This window comes from Cervus elaphus, chromosome 5 (genome assembly GCF_910594005.1).
Source record: "Cervus elaphus chromosome 5, mCerEla1.1, whole genome shotgun sequence".
Taxonomy (NCBI): Eukaryota; Metazoa; Chordata; class Mammalia; order Artiodactyla; family Cervidae; genus Cervus; species Cervus elaphus.
The window spans coordinates 47,833,844-47,846,227 of NC_057819.1; the positions used below are offsets into that span (position 1 = coordinate 47,833,844).

General features: G+C 34.8%; 1 long non-coding RNA gene across 2 annotated transcripts in view; it reads left to right on the top strand.

Moving 5' to 3' along the window:
• Window positions 1-12,384, top strand: part of LOC122693317 — a 48,455-nt gene that overhangs the window by 15,162 nt on the left and 20,909 nt on the right. The window contains exon 3 of one of the 2 annotated variants that reach the window (XR_006340867.1): window positions 8,086-8,121. The exons of the other annotated variant lie outside the window; for it this stretch is intronic. This is a non-coding gene — a long non-coding RNA (uncharacterized LOC122693317). Of the gene's footprint in view, window positions 1-8,085; window positions 8,122-12,384 lie in introns of those variants that run through there. 2 annotated transcript variants of the gene reach the window in all.

Genomic DNA, 12,384 nt, shown 5'->3' on the forward strand with positions numbered 1-12,384 from the left:
AAAATATCTTAGGAGAGGGCAGCTGGGCAGATCAGAGTGAATTCAGAAGTCATGAAGACACTACGAACAGAAAAGTCTGGGCAAGAGAATCCAAAGTCAAATTATTGTACTCTACAAGTGCATATATTTCAGGGTGTACATTACCATCTACTTAGAGTGCTAATTTTAATTCCTCTGTTTGTTTAAAAGAAATATAAGTGGCTACATAGAAATCTAAGATGCAAAGTTGACATTTTTTGCAAAATCAGTTGCTTTTCTGCATAAAAAGGAAATAGAAGTTACAGAAATTCTTCATACCCTTGTAGTTGAAAATATAGGAGTCAGGGCTCTGAAGTAAGATAAAGACTACAATTTTTGTTTGTTTTAAATTTTATTAAAATAATACATTTATATATTTACATATATTTAAGTTAGATTCATCTCAAAAGTTAAATAGAAATGGGTGTTACAGAGAGTCATAGTGGTTGATTCAAAATAATATGAAATGCAATAAAACTGTTATGTAATAAGCTCAGCTCTTGAAAACAGTGGTACATAATGGTTACAAGTGAATGCTATTACAATCACTGTCATATGGATGAAAAAGTGATTTTTTTTCCTTCAATACAGAAAGTAAAGCATGAGAAGGTATTTGTTTCTAGAACAAAGCAAAAAGATAAAAAGTAAAAGCAATTTTAGAAATAGGATTATGTAGGTTATGTATGTAGGTATGTATGAAATAATATTTATCTGGTGTTACATGTATAATATATGTTTTAAACTTTTTATTTTGTATTGTAATACAGCTGATTAACAATGCTGTGATAATTTCAGGTGAATATCATGTTTAATAAATGCTACTACATACATTTAGTTTATTTATCATAGCAGTTTTTTAACCTAATTTTCACAAATTAGAATTGTATGATCATACTTTTGAGAGGATGTATTATTAAAATTAATATATTATAAAAATATTTTCAGATAGAATGCTATGATTACTGCTTAGGGTAAATGTATGTATTATATTCACAATAATCAAACTGTAGCTGTTATAGCTAATATGTAGAATATTAAGAAAACCTCCAGAAGCAATAGAATGCCTTCTGCCATACTAAATCTTGTACATTTCAGAACTGGGTAGAACCTTGTTTCTTCTTTATTTATAGCATTATAAAATGAAAAGAACATAAAGCTTTCACTAAATGTATATATATTCTTTTACTTTCTTAGAGAAACTGAAGAATATCACTTCTATTTCTTTTTCAAGCATCTAAGTCGCCACATAAATTTCTTAAAGAGAAAGTGCAAGAAGAGTCAAGTTGCAGAGAAAGCTGATTGAAATTTTGCACTAGTTTCTCACATATGAAAGAGAGGAAAAAAGGGTAGAAAATTCTGCAGACACATAAATAGATCTCGGATTGAAGAAAAATATGCATAACAATGAAAAATGGTCCTTTTAAAGCAGCGAGTTAATGTCAACTTATTACATCCATGATGTCAGAGAAGATTTACAAGATAATATGATTTTAAAACTTAAATGCATTTAGCACTTGTAATACACTTTATTTATCAGATATCCACTACTGCAATAAAGCTGCATTCTAAAGGACTACAAAATCTCAGTGGTACATGGTACTAAACATTTATTAACTCCTGAGCCTCACTAGTCTGAGCTTAATTAATCAGGCTGGGCTCACTCATGTATGTGTGTGTGGTTCTTAGCTGTGTTTGACTCTTTGGGACTCCATGGACTATAACCTGCCAGACTCCTCTGTCTATGGGAATTTTCAGACAAGAATCCTGGAGTGGGTTGTCATTTCCTTTTCCGGGGGACTCTTCCCGACCCAGGGATCAAACCTGTGTCGACCTGCATGTCTCCTTTTGCAAATCCCATGGACGGAGGAGCCTGGTAGGCTGCAGTCCATGGGGTTGCGAAGAGTTGGACATGACTGAGGGACTCCACTTTCACTTTTCACTTTCATGAATTGGAGGAAATGGCAACCCAATCCAATATTCTTGCCTTGAGAATCTCAGGGACGGGGGAGCCTGGTGGGCTGCTGTCTATGGGGTCGCACAAAGTCAGACACAACTGAAGCGACTTAGCAGCAGCAGCAGCAGGATGGATGAATAAATAAAAGTAAGGTCTAAATTTGGAATCACACCATAGCTAACGCATCTTTTAAAATCATTTCAGTGATGTTTACATTTAATAAAAAGAAAAATGAATTTATATCATGTACTAAATTATACTAAACTTTAGTATAAAGTTTTCTTTACTATAATTTGCCTTTAAAGATTACTTTAGGTTAAATAAGAATAGATATATACATGAGGAAATAGAGATAGACACAGAGAAACATAGATGATAATTTGATGTAAGACATAATTTTTTAGAACAGTTTTAGGTTTACAACAAAATCGAGCACAGAGATTTCCCATATACTCTGCTCCCACATATGCATAGTCTCCCCTATTATCAACATGACTCACCAGAGCAATACAATTTTTTACAAGAATCAAACTAAATAGTACATAGTTTACCTTGGGGCCTATTCTTGGTGTTGTACATTTTTAGGTTTGGACAAATATAAATTCATCATCATAATATGCAGAATATTTTCATTGTCCTACAGATCCTCTGCATTCTACCTATTCATCTTTCCCTCTGACCCTAGGTACCCACTTATCTTTTCATTAACTTTATAGTTTTGCCTTTTCTAGAATGCCATGTAGTTGAAATCATACACTCTGCAGTCTTTTCATATTGGTTTCTTTTATCTCCTAGTAACATGCATTGAAGGTTTCTCCATGTTCTTCATGACTAAATAGCTTGTCTTCCTTAGTGTTGAATAATATCCCATTGTCTGATGTCTGGTTTTGTAAATCCATTCATCTACTAAAGGAACTCTTAGCTGCTTCTAACTTTTGGCAGTTGTGAATAAAGCTGGTATAAACATTCATGTGTAGGTTTCTGTGTGGAGATAAAACTTTACCTCCTTTGGGAAAATACCAAGGAGCACAATTGCTGGTTTTCATGGTAAGACTATGCAGAGTTTTGTAAGAAACTGCCAAACTGTCTTCCAAAGTGGCTGTGCCATTTTGCATTTGACCATCAACAAAGCAATAAATGAGAATCCCTTTTGTCTACATCCTGTCAGCATTTGGTGTTATCAGTGTGCTAAAATTTGACCATTTAAATAGGTGTATAATGGTATTTCACTGTTGTTTTAATTTGCATTTCCCTGACGACATATGATTGACGCATCTTTTCATATGCTTATTTGACATCAGTATCTCTTTCCTGAAATAACTTTTTAAAGTCTTTGGTCCATTTTTCAATTGGATAATTTGTTTTCTAAAGTTGAGTTTTAACAGTTCTTTGTATATTTTGGAAAATAGTCCTCTATCTGATGTCTTTGGCAAATATTTTCTCCCAGTCTGTGGCTTTCCTTATTCTCTCAACACTATCTTTTGTAGAATAGCATATATTAATTTTATGAAGTCTACTCATCAATTATTTCATTTTTGGTTGTGTCTTTGGTGTATTAAAAAAAAGGTATCACCAATAAATAAATAAATAAATAAAAATACAAAAAGGTATCACCATATCTAAGTCACCTAGATTTTCTCTTACATTATCCTCTGGGAGCTTCATAGATTTTGTTTCATAGCATCCATGTTTCATAGGATCCATTTTGAATCAATTGCCAAAAAGGGTGTAGGTAAATATCTGTAATAAGTATTTTTTGCATGTTGATGTCAAGATGTTTCAGTATATGTGTTGAAGAGACTGCTTTTACTCTATTATACTACTTTGTCACAGATCAGTTGACTGTTTATGGGGGTCAATTTCTGGGTTCTCTCTTCAGTTCCACTGATCTATTTGTCTGTTTTAGTTTTTTTTCCAGTACCAAATTGTCTTCATTACTGGTTTTCTAGGAAATCTTAAAGTGTGGCACAGTCAGTCCTTCAATTTCATTCTTCTCCTTTAAATATTGTTTTGGTTATCTGTATCTTTTACCTCTTTATGTAAATCTTAGAATATATGAATATATCCAGTAAAATAACTTCTTGGGATTTTTATTAGGATTGCATTGAATGATCAGATGGTGAGAATTGACATCTTGACAGTGTTGAGTCTTCCCATCCATGGATGTAGCATATGTCTTTATTTATTTAGTTCTCTTCTGATTTCATTCATCAGTGTTTTATATTTTTTCTCTGTAGATACTGTAATATTTTGTTAGATTTATATTAATTTCATTTTTGTGGGTCCTAATATAAATGCCATTGTGTTTTATTCCACTTGTTTGTTGTCACTATATTGAAAAGCATTTGACTTGTGTATACTTTGTATCCTGTAACCTTGCTATAATTGCTTATTAGTTCCATAAGGATTTTTTTTTTAATTCTTTTGGATTTCTCCATAGATGAGCTGTCATCTGTAAACAAAGACATTTTAAAAAATGCATTATATTAAATTATAGTTGATTTACAATGTTGTTAATTCCTGCTGTATAGCAAAGTGGTTCAGTTATATATATATATATATATATATATATATATATATATATATATAAAATATATAATTTTTCATATTCTTTTCCATTATAGTTTTTTACAGGATAACGAATATAGTTCCCTGTGCTATACAGTTGGACATTGTTGTTCATCCATTCTATATACAAGAGTTTGCATCTGCTAATCCCAAACTCCCAATCCGTCCCTCACCTGCCTCCCCTTCTTGGCAACAGCAAGTGTATTTTCTCTATCTGTGAAGTGACTCTGTTTCATAGATAAGTTCACTTGTGTCATATTTTAGATTCCACACATAAGTTATATGGTATTAGTCTTACTTCACTTAGTGTGATAATCTCTATTTCTATCCATGTTGCTGCATTATTTCAGTTTTTTTATGGCCAAATAGTATTTCATTGCATATACAGACTACATCTGAACAAAAAAAATTATTTCTTCCTTCCCAGTCTATATACCTTTCATTTCATTTTCTTGCATAATTGCTTAAGCAAAGACTTTCAATGTGAAGTTGGAAAAGATGAGGGAAGACATCACTGCCTTGTGCCAAATCTTTGTAGGAAAGCTTCAAGTTTCTCACTATAAACTTGGCTATAATTTGTTTTGTGGATAGTGTTTATCAAATGAGAAACCTCCCTCTATTCCAAGTTTACTGAGTGCTTTCATCATGAATAGGAGTTGAATTTTGTCAAATGCTTTTTCTGCATCTACTGATATGATCATGTGATTTTTCTTTCTCTTGTTGATGTGATGTTTGCAATGCTGAAACAGCCTGGCACATCTGGGGTAAATTCTACTTAATCATAGTTTATAATTCTTTTTATAATTTTTTGATTTGATTTTCTAATATTGTCAATGATTCTGGTGTCTCTGTTCAAAAGAGACATTTGTCTGTAGTTTCTTTTTTATAATGCCTTTGTTTCTGGTTGTAGGGTAATGCTGACCTCACCAAATAAGAAAATTTTTCTCTCTGCTTCTATTCTCTGAAAGGGATTGTAGAAAACTGATATAATATATCCTTTAAAGGTTTGGTAGTATTCAATAGAGAATCCATATGAACCTCATGCTTTCTGTTTTGGAAGGTTATTAATTACTGATTCAACTTTTAAATAGTTACAGTGTCCTCTAAGCACTGCTTCATTGCATCCCACAAATTCTGATAAATTGTTTTTGGTAAATTATTTTCATGTAGTTCAAAATATTTTTTAAATTTCTCTTGAGATTTCTTGTACCTATGTGTCATTTTAAAGGTGTGTCATTTAATACCAACATATTTTAGAATCTCTCAATATCTTTCTATTAATTGCTTTTGAGTTTAATCATTGTGGCCTGAGGACAAATGTCCTATGTTTCTGTTCTTCTCAATGTGTTACATTATATTCAAGGCCATATAGCACACTATCTTGTTGAATGTTTCATGTGAGCTTGAAAATATGTATTCTGCTATGGTTGGATGTGAGAGTTGGACTATAAAGAAAGCTGAGTGCAAAAGAATTCATGCTTTTGAATTGTGGTGTTGGAGAAGACTCTTGGGAGTCCCTTGGACTGCAAGGAGATCCAACCAATCCATCCTAAAGGAGATCAGTCCTGGGTGTTCATTGGAAGGACTGATGTTGAAACTGAAACTCCAATACTTTGGCCACCTGATGCGAAGAGCTGACTCATTTGAAAAGACCCTGATGCTGGGAAAGATTAAGGGCAGGAGGAGAAGGGGATGACAGAGGATGAGATGGTTGGATGGCATCACCAACTCAATGGACATGGGTTTGGGTGGACTCTGGGAGTCGGTGATGGACAGGGAGGCCTGGCATGCTGTGGTTCATGGGGTCGCAAAGAGTCGGACATGACTGAGTGACTGAACTGAACTGATGGTTGGATGAAGTAGTCTATAGATGTCAATTACATCCAGTTGATGGATGGCATTGTTGAATTAAACTGTATCCTGATTTTCTGCCTATTGGATCTGTCCATTTCTGTTAGAGGGGTACTGACATTCTTACTGTGGTAGTGGATTCATCAGTTTTAGGTCTAGTCTATTTTTGCCTCATGTAGTATTGCTTTGTTTTAGGCATACACACATTAATAATTGTTAGGTCTTGTGAAGAAAAAAACATAATGTTGGTTACCTCTGTGTGATTGGCATTACACAAGAATACACATTTGTTGAAAGTCATTAAGCGGAAAATTTAAAATTTGTGTATGTTACTGTATGTAAATTCTTACCTAAAGACCATAAACTAGTTGGGAAAAAATTCCCTGGTGGCTTGGTCAGTAAAGTATCTGCCTGCAAGGTAGGAGACATCAGAGAAGTGGGTTCAGTCCCTGGGTCAGGGAGACCCCTTGAAGGAGGGTATGGCAACCCACTCCAGTATTCTTGCCTGGAGAATCCCATGGACAGAGAAGCCTGTCAGGCTACAGTCCACAGGGTTGCAAAGAGTCGGACACGACTGAAGTGACTGAGTACACATGCATGTCTTTTTGGATGACTGACCGGTTTATTATTATAAAATGCTCTTCTTTATCCCTGTAACCTTCTTTACTTTGAAATCTTCTATGTTTGAAATTAATATAGCCATTCCTGCTTTACTTTTATTAATGGTGGTATGGTATATTTTTCTGTACCATTTACTTTTAACCTTTAAACTGTATATGTTTATTTTTACTTAAAGTAGGTTTTCTATAGAAAACATAGTTGGGTAGCAGTTTTTCTTTTTTCTCTCAATTTTTCAAGTTGTAAAATATACATAAAATTTACCATTTTGATTATGTTTAACTGTACATTGCCATTAAGTATATTCAAATGTTGTGTAACTATCACCATTTCCAGAAATCTTTCCTTTTCTGAAATAGAAACTTTGTATCCATTAGACAATAACTCCCCATTCCTCTCTCCTCTCAGTCCCTGATACTCCAAACGTTTTATTCCAAAAATATTTAAACATACAGAGTGATAGAAAGGCTTTTACAAGGAACACCATATACTTACCATTAAGATTCTACAATTAATATTTTGCCATAGTTTTAGCACACTAACTACCTATCTCCCATTCATCAATTCATCTTTTGTGAATACATTTCAAAGTTGCAGACAATAGTACATTTCACATCAAAACATTTCAACACGCAGAATTAACTAGTTTATGCTTACTGTGCTAATGTAAACTTTATATATAAGAAAATGCACAAGTCTTACGCTTATTGTGCAAGTTTTGACAAATGCAGCCCAAACCCTTATCAGGATATAGAACATATATAGGACATTTCCTTCACTGCACAAAGTTCTATGAATATTACCATCACCAAGAAATTTCCCTCATGCTTCTTCCCAATCACACGCAAACCTCAGGCAAGCCCTGATAAGCTCTTTTAATTGGTACATATAGATCATTGATATTCAATGTGGTTATTGATTTAATTGGATTAATATCTACCATATCATTACTGTTTTTTTTTTTTTTTTGCTCTTGTTCTGATTATTGATTCAGGAATCTATTGATTTTATGCTCATGTTTTCAAGCTCTCTCCCACTGAATCATATTTCCTAATTATTATATCAATCCCTGATAGCTCAGTTGGTAAAGAATCTGCCTGCAATGCGGGAGACTTGGGTTTGATCTCTGGGTTGGGAAGATCCCCTGGAGAAGGGAAAGGCTACCCACTCCAGTATTCTGACCTGGAGAATTCCATGGACTATACAGTCCATGGGGTTGCAAAGAGTCAGATATGACTGAGTGACTTTCAAAAAAATAGTTACATTATCACAATTGCATAATTACACTATCTTGGAGGAAACTTCCTTTTCTGAAGATAATCTAAAAATTTACTAATTCTTGATATTTATTTTAAAAAAATAAATGATCGATACAAATCTCTCTTAATTTTCAAATTTCTTATACAGTTTTTCTAATGTGTGCTTCAGGATGGTATATTTAAAGTGCTTTAATGTTCCAACAACATATCTTTCACTCATCCTGGATTTTGTTGATATTCTTAAAGTTTACTACTACATTTTATTTTATAGTATGACAATTCTTTAAAAAACTTACTAAAAACACACTTCAGTCAGATTATAATTATTTGCTTCCCAGAGAAGAAAACAATTTCACTGCACTCCTACTATGCATCATGTTGGTGCCAGCTTCCCACATATTACTGACACAGCCTGCTGATAAGACAGTCTGTTATTTACCATAATAATGGACAACACCACTTTTCAGAGCTTTGGCAATGTTTTGGAGTGAGGAGGAAAGGTTAATATTTGTTTAAAATGTATTTAAAAATTGAATATTTGAATAAATATAAAGCTTTATATTATAGAAAAATTCAGGCATATAAAAAATAACTTGGCTGTGCTGTGCTTAGTCGCTCAGTTGTATCTGACTCTTTGTGACCTGATGACTGTAGCCCACCAGGCTCCTCTGTCCATTCTCCAGGCAAGAACTCTGGAGTGGGTTACCACTTCCTTCTCCAGGGGATCTCCCCAACCCAGGGATCAAACCCAGGTTTCCCTTATTGCAGAGGAATTCTTTACTATCTGAGCCACCAGGGAAGCCCCCAAAATAATTAAATAAATACAATCGACCCACATACACCCATCTATTATCAACCCGTCACTTATCATTTGCCTTTCTTGTATCTCCTATAACTTCACCTTATTTCTTCTTGTTGCTGTTTAGTCACTAAATTGTGTCCAACTCTTTTGTGGCCCACAGACTATAGGCCACCAGGCTCCTCTGTTAATAGGATTTATCAGGCAAGAATACTGGAGTGGGGTGCCATTTTCCTTCTCCAGGGGATCTTCCAGACCCAGGGATCGAATCTCATCTCTTTACAGGCAGGTGGATTCTTTACCACTGTGCCACTATGGAAGCCCCATCTTATGCCTAAGCCTTCATAAATTATTTTTATGTTTTTCACTTATATATCTATATATATAATGAAATGTGCATATCATAACTGTTTAATTATACAAATGGACAAACCAGTCTGAATCCCACCCCTATTAAGGCATATATCTCATGCTGAAACAGAATAGTCCCTATAACAAGTGAATTCAGTCACCGCAGCTTGCCATTCCCTTACTGACATCTTGCCTGTGAAACAGCTAAAAATTTTCTGTTCATTATTGATCAGCTTCACTTACATAAGTTCATGTAATAGAGTTATGCAATCTGTACTTCCTTGTGTCCCACTACTTTCCATCAGCATGTTTGTGAAATCTGTCCAAGTTGTCACGTGTGCCAATGATTTTTGTTTCCAATTTATTCCAGTCAAAATACAATTTAATGAGCCAAATGGTAAAATTAATGTTAATTACTTCCAATTTTGCATGTGATTTGTTTTATTTTCTATTTAGTCATTGCATAGATTCATCATTTTCTAGTTAAGACACTAGAATATCTGTAGGTATAATGAGAATAGTTTGATTATTCTGAACACTCAAAAATTTGAACACTTTTATTTTGTGCAGTCTAACTACCACATTATCTGTATCATATGATTTAGACTGTCATAGTTGTATAAAGAACATAATTCCCTTGCTGTCAGAGTGAGTGGAGATAAGTTAATGTGCTTTACTATGTGATGAATAATTGCTACTTCCTACCACAAAAGTTATACTTTGGCATATACAATAATTTTGTTTTAAATATGGACTACTGGTTTATAGTATACATTTCAAAACACATTTTAAAAAGTAAATATACCTTTAGTTCACTACTCGAAAACAAAAAATATGTCTTGATTACCCAGAAATAGTTAGAGTAAAGCAGTTGATCCTCTAGGATCTTCACATTAGTTAAACTCCTTTTGTTTTCTCAAATATTCCATTACTGGAATTGGGGAATGCTAAAATATCTACTCAACAAAATCTATTTAGTAATACATACTGATTAAACTTTCATCAAGAGGCTTTTCAGTTCCTCTTCACTCTCTGCCATAAGGGTGGTGTCATCTGCCTATCTGAGGTCATTGATACTTCTCCCAGCAATCTTGATTCCAGCTTGTGCTTCTTCCAGCCCAGAGTTTCTCATGATGTACTCTGCATATAAGTTAAATAAGCAGGGTGACAATATACAGCCTTGACGTACTCCTTTTCCTATTGGGAACCAGTCTGTTGTTCCATGTCCAGGTCTAACTGTTGCTTCCTGACCTGCATACAGGTTTCTCAAGAGGCAGGTCAGGTAGTCTGGTATTCCCATCTCGTTCAGAATTTTCCACAGTTTATTGTGATCCATACAGTTGAAGGCTTTGGCATAGTCAATAAAGCAGAAATAGATGTTTTTCTGGAACTCTCTTGCTTTTTTGATGATCCAGGGGATATTGGCAATTTGATCTCTGGTTCCTCTGCCTTTTCTAAAACCAGCTTGAACATCTGGAAGTTCTCGGTTCATGTATTGCTGAAGCCTGACCTGGAGAATTTTGAGCATTACTTTACTAGCATATGAGATGAGTGCAATTGTGTGGTAGTTTGAGCATTCTTTGGGATTGCCTTTCTTAGGGATTGGAATGAAAATGGACCTTTTCCAGCCCTGTGGCCACTGCTGAATTTTCCAAATTTGATGAAAGTGAAAGAGGCAAGTGAAAAAGTTGGCTTAAAGCTCTACATTCAGAAAACTAAGATCATGGCATCTGGTCCCATCACCTCATGGGAAATAGATGGGGAGACAGTAAAAACAGTGTCAGACTTTATTTTTGGGGGCTCAAAAATCACTCCGGATGGTGACTGCAGCCATGAAATTAAAAGACGCTTACTCCTTGGAAGGAAAGTTATGACCAACCTAGACAGCATATTAAAAAGCAGAGACATTACTTTGTTAACAAAGGTCCGTCTGGTCAAGACTATGGTTTTTCCAGTGGTCATGTATGGATGTGAGAGTTGGACTGTGAAGAAAACTGAGCACCGAAGAATTGATGCTTTTGAACTGTGGTGTTGGAGAAGACTCTTGAGAGTCCCTTGGACTGCAAGGAGATCCAACCAGTCCATCCTAAAGGAGATCAGTCCTGGGTGTTCATTGGAAAGACTGATGCTGAAGCTGAAACTCTAATACTTTGGCCACCTCATGCGAAGAGTTGACTCATTGGAAAAGACCCTGATGCTGGGAGGGATTGGGGGCGGGAGGAGAAGGGGACGACAGAGGATGAGATGGTTGGATGGCATCACCGACTCAATGGACACGGGTTTGGGTGGACTTTGGCAGTCAGTGATGGACAGGGAGGCCTGGCGTGCTGCGATTCATGGGGTCGCAAAGAGTCAGACATGACTGAGCGACTGAACTGACTGACTGACTGACTGATTAAACCAGTTTTACATAACAACATTTAAAATGATAAATGAAATCCTAATAGAACCACTCTTTCTTTAATCATTTGGTGAGCTTCTTGTTTGTAAAGAAGTTATAGACCAAGAAATGTTGATTTAAGGTGTCTAAAACTAGATTCCCATACACTAAGGTATAAGTAGTGAGGAAAGTAGATGTATATGTAAAATGGTGTTATACAGTCTAAAAATGCAGTGGAAAAACACTAGAGAATGAGTAACATAATCTAGTTTCTTGTATGGTATTTGTTGAAAGTAGTGGGAATGGAAAAGTCAAGAAATTTGTAAGAGGGAATCCAAACATTTAACTTTTAAGGTAAATTTTACAGTAAAAATAGGGTTTGCCAGACAAGGACTCTATCTGTATATAGGTATATCTTTATGTACATATTGTAGGGATGTGGGTTTTGTGATCATTTTTAGTAAAGTCAAAATTATATTTAGATGAGAGAATATACTCGTACATAATTACTGATAGTCTGAATAATCTAGAGGCTTAATCTTTGGGACCTTTGTCCATAATAGCATGATAGACTTAAACCAAAGTG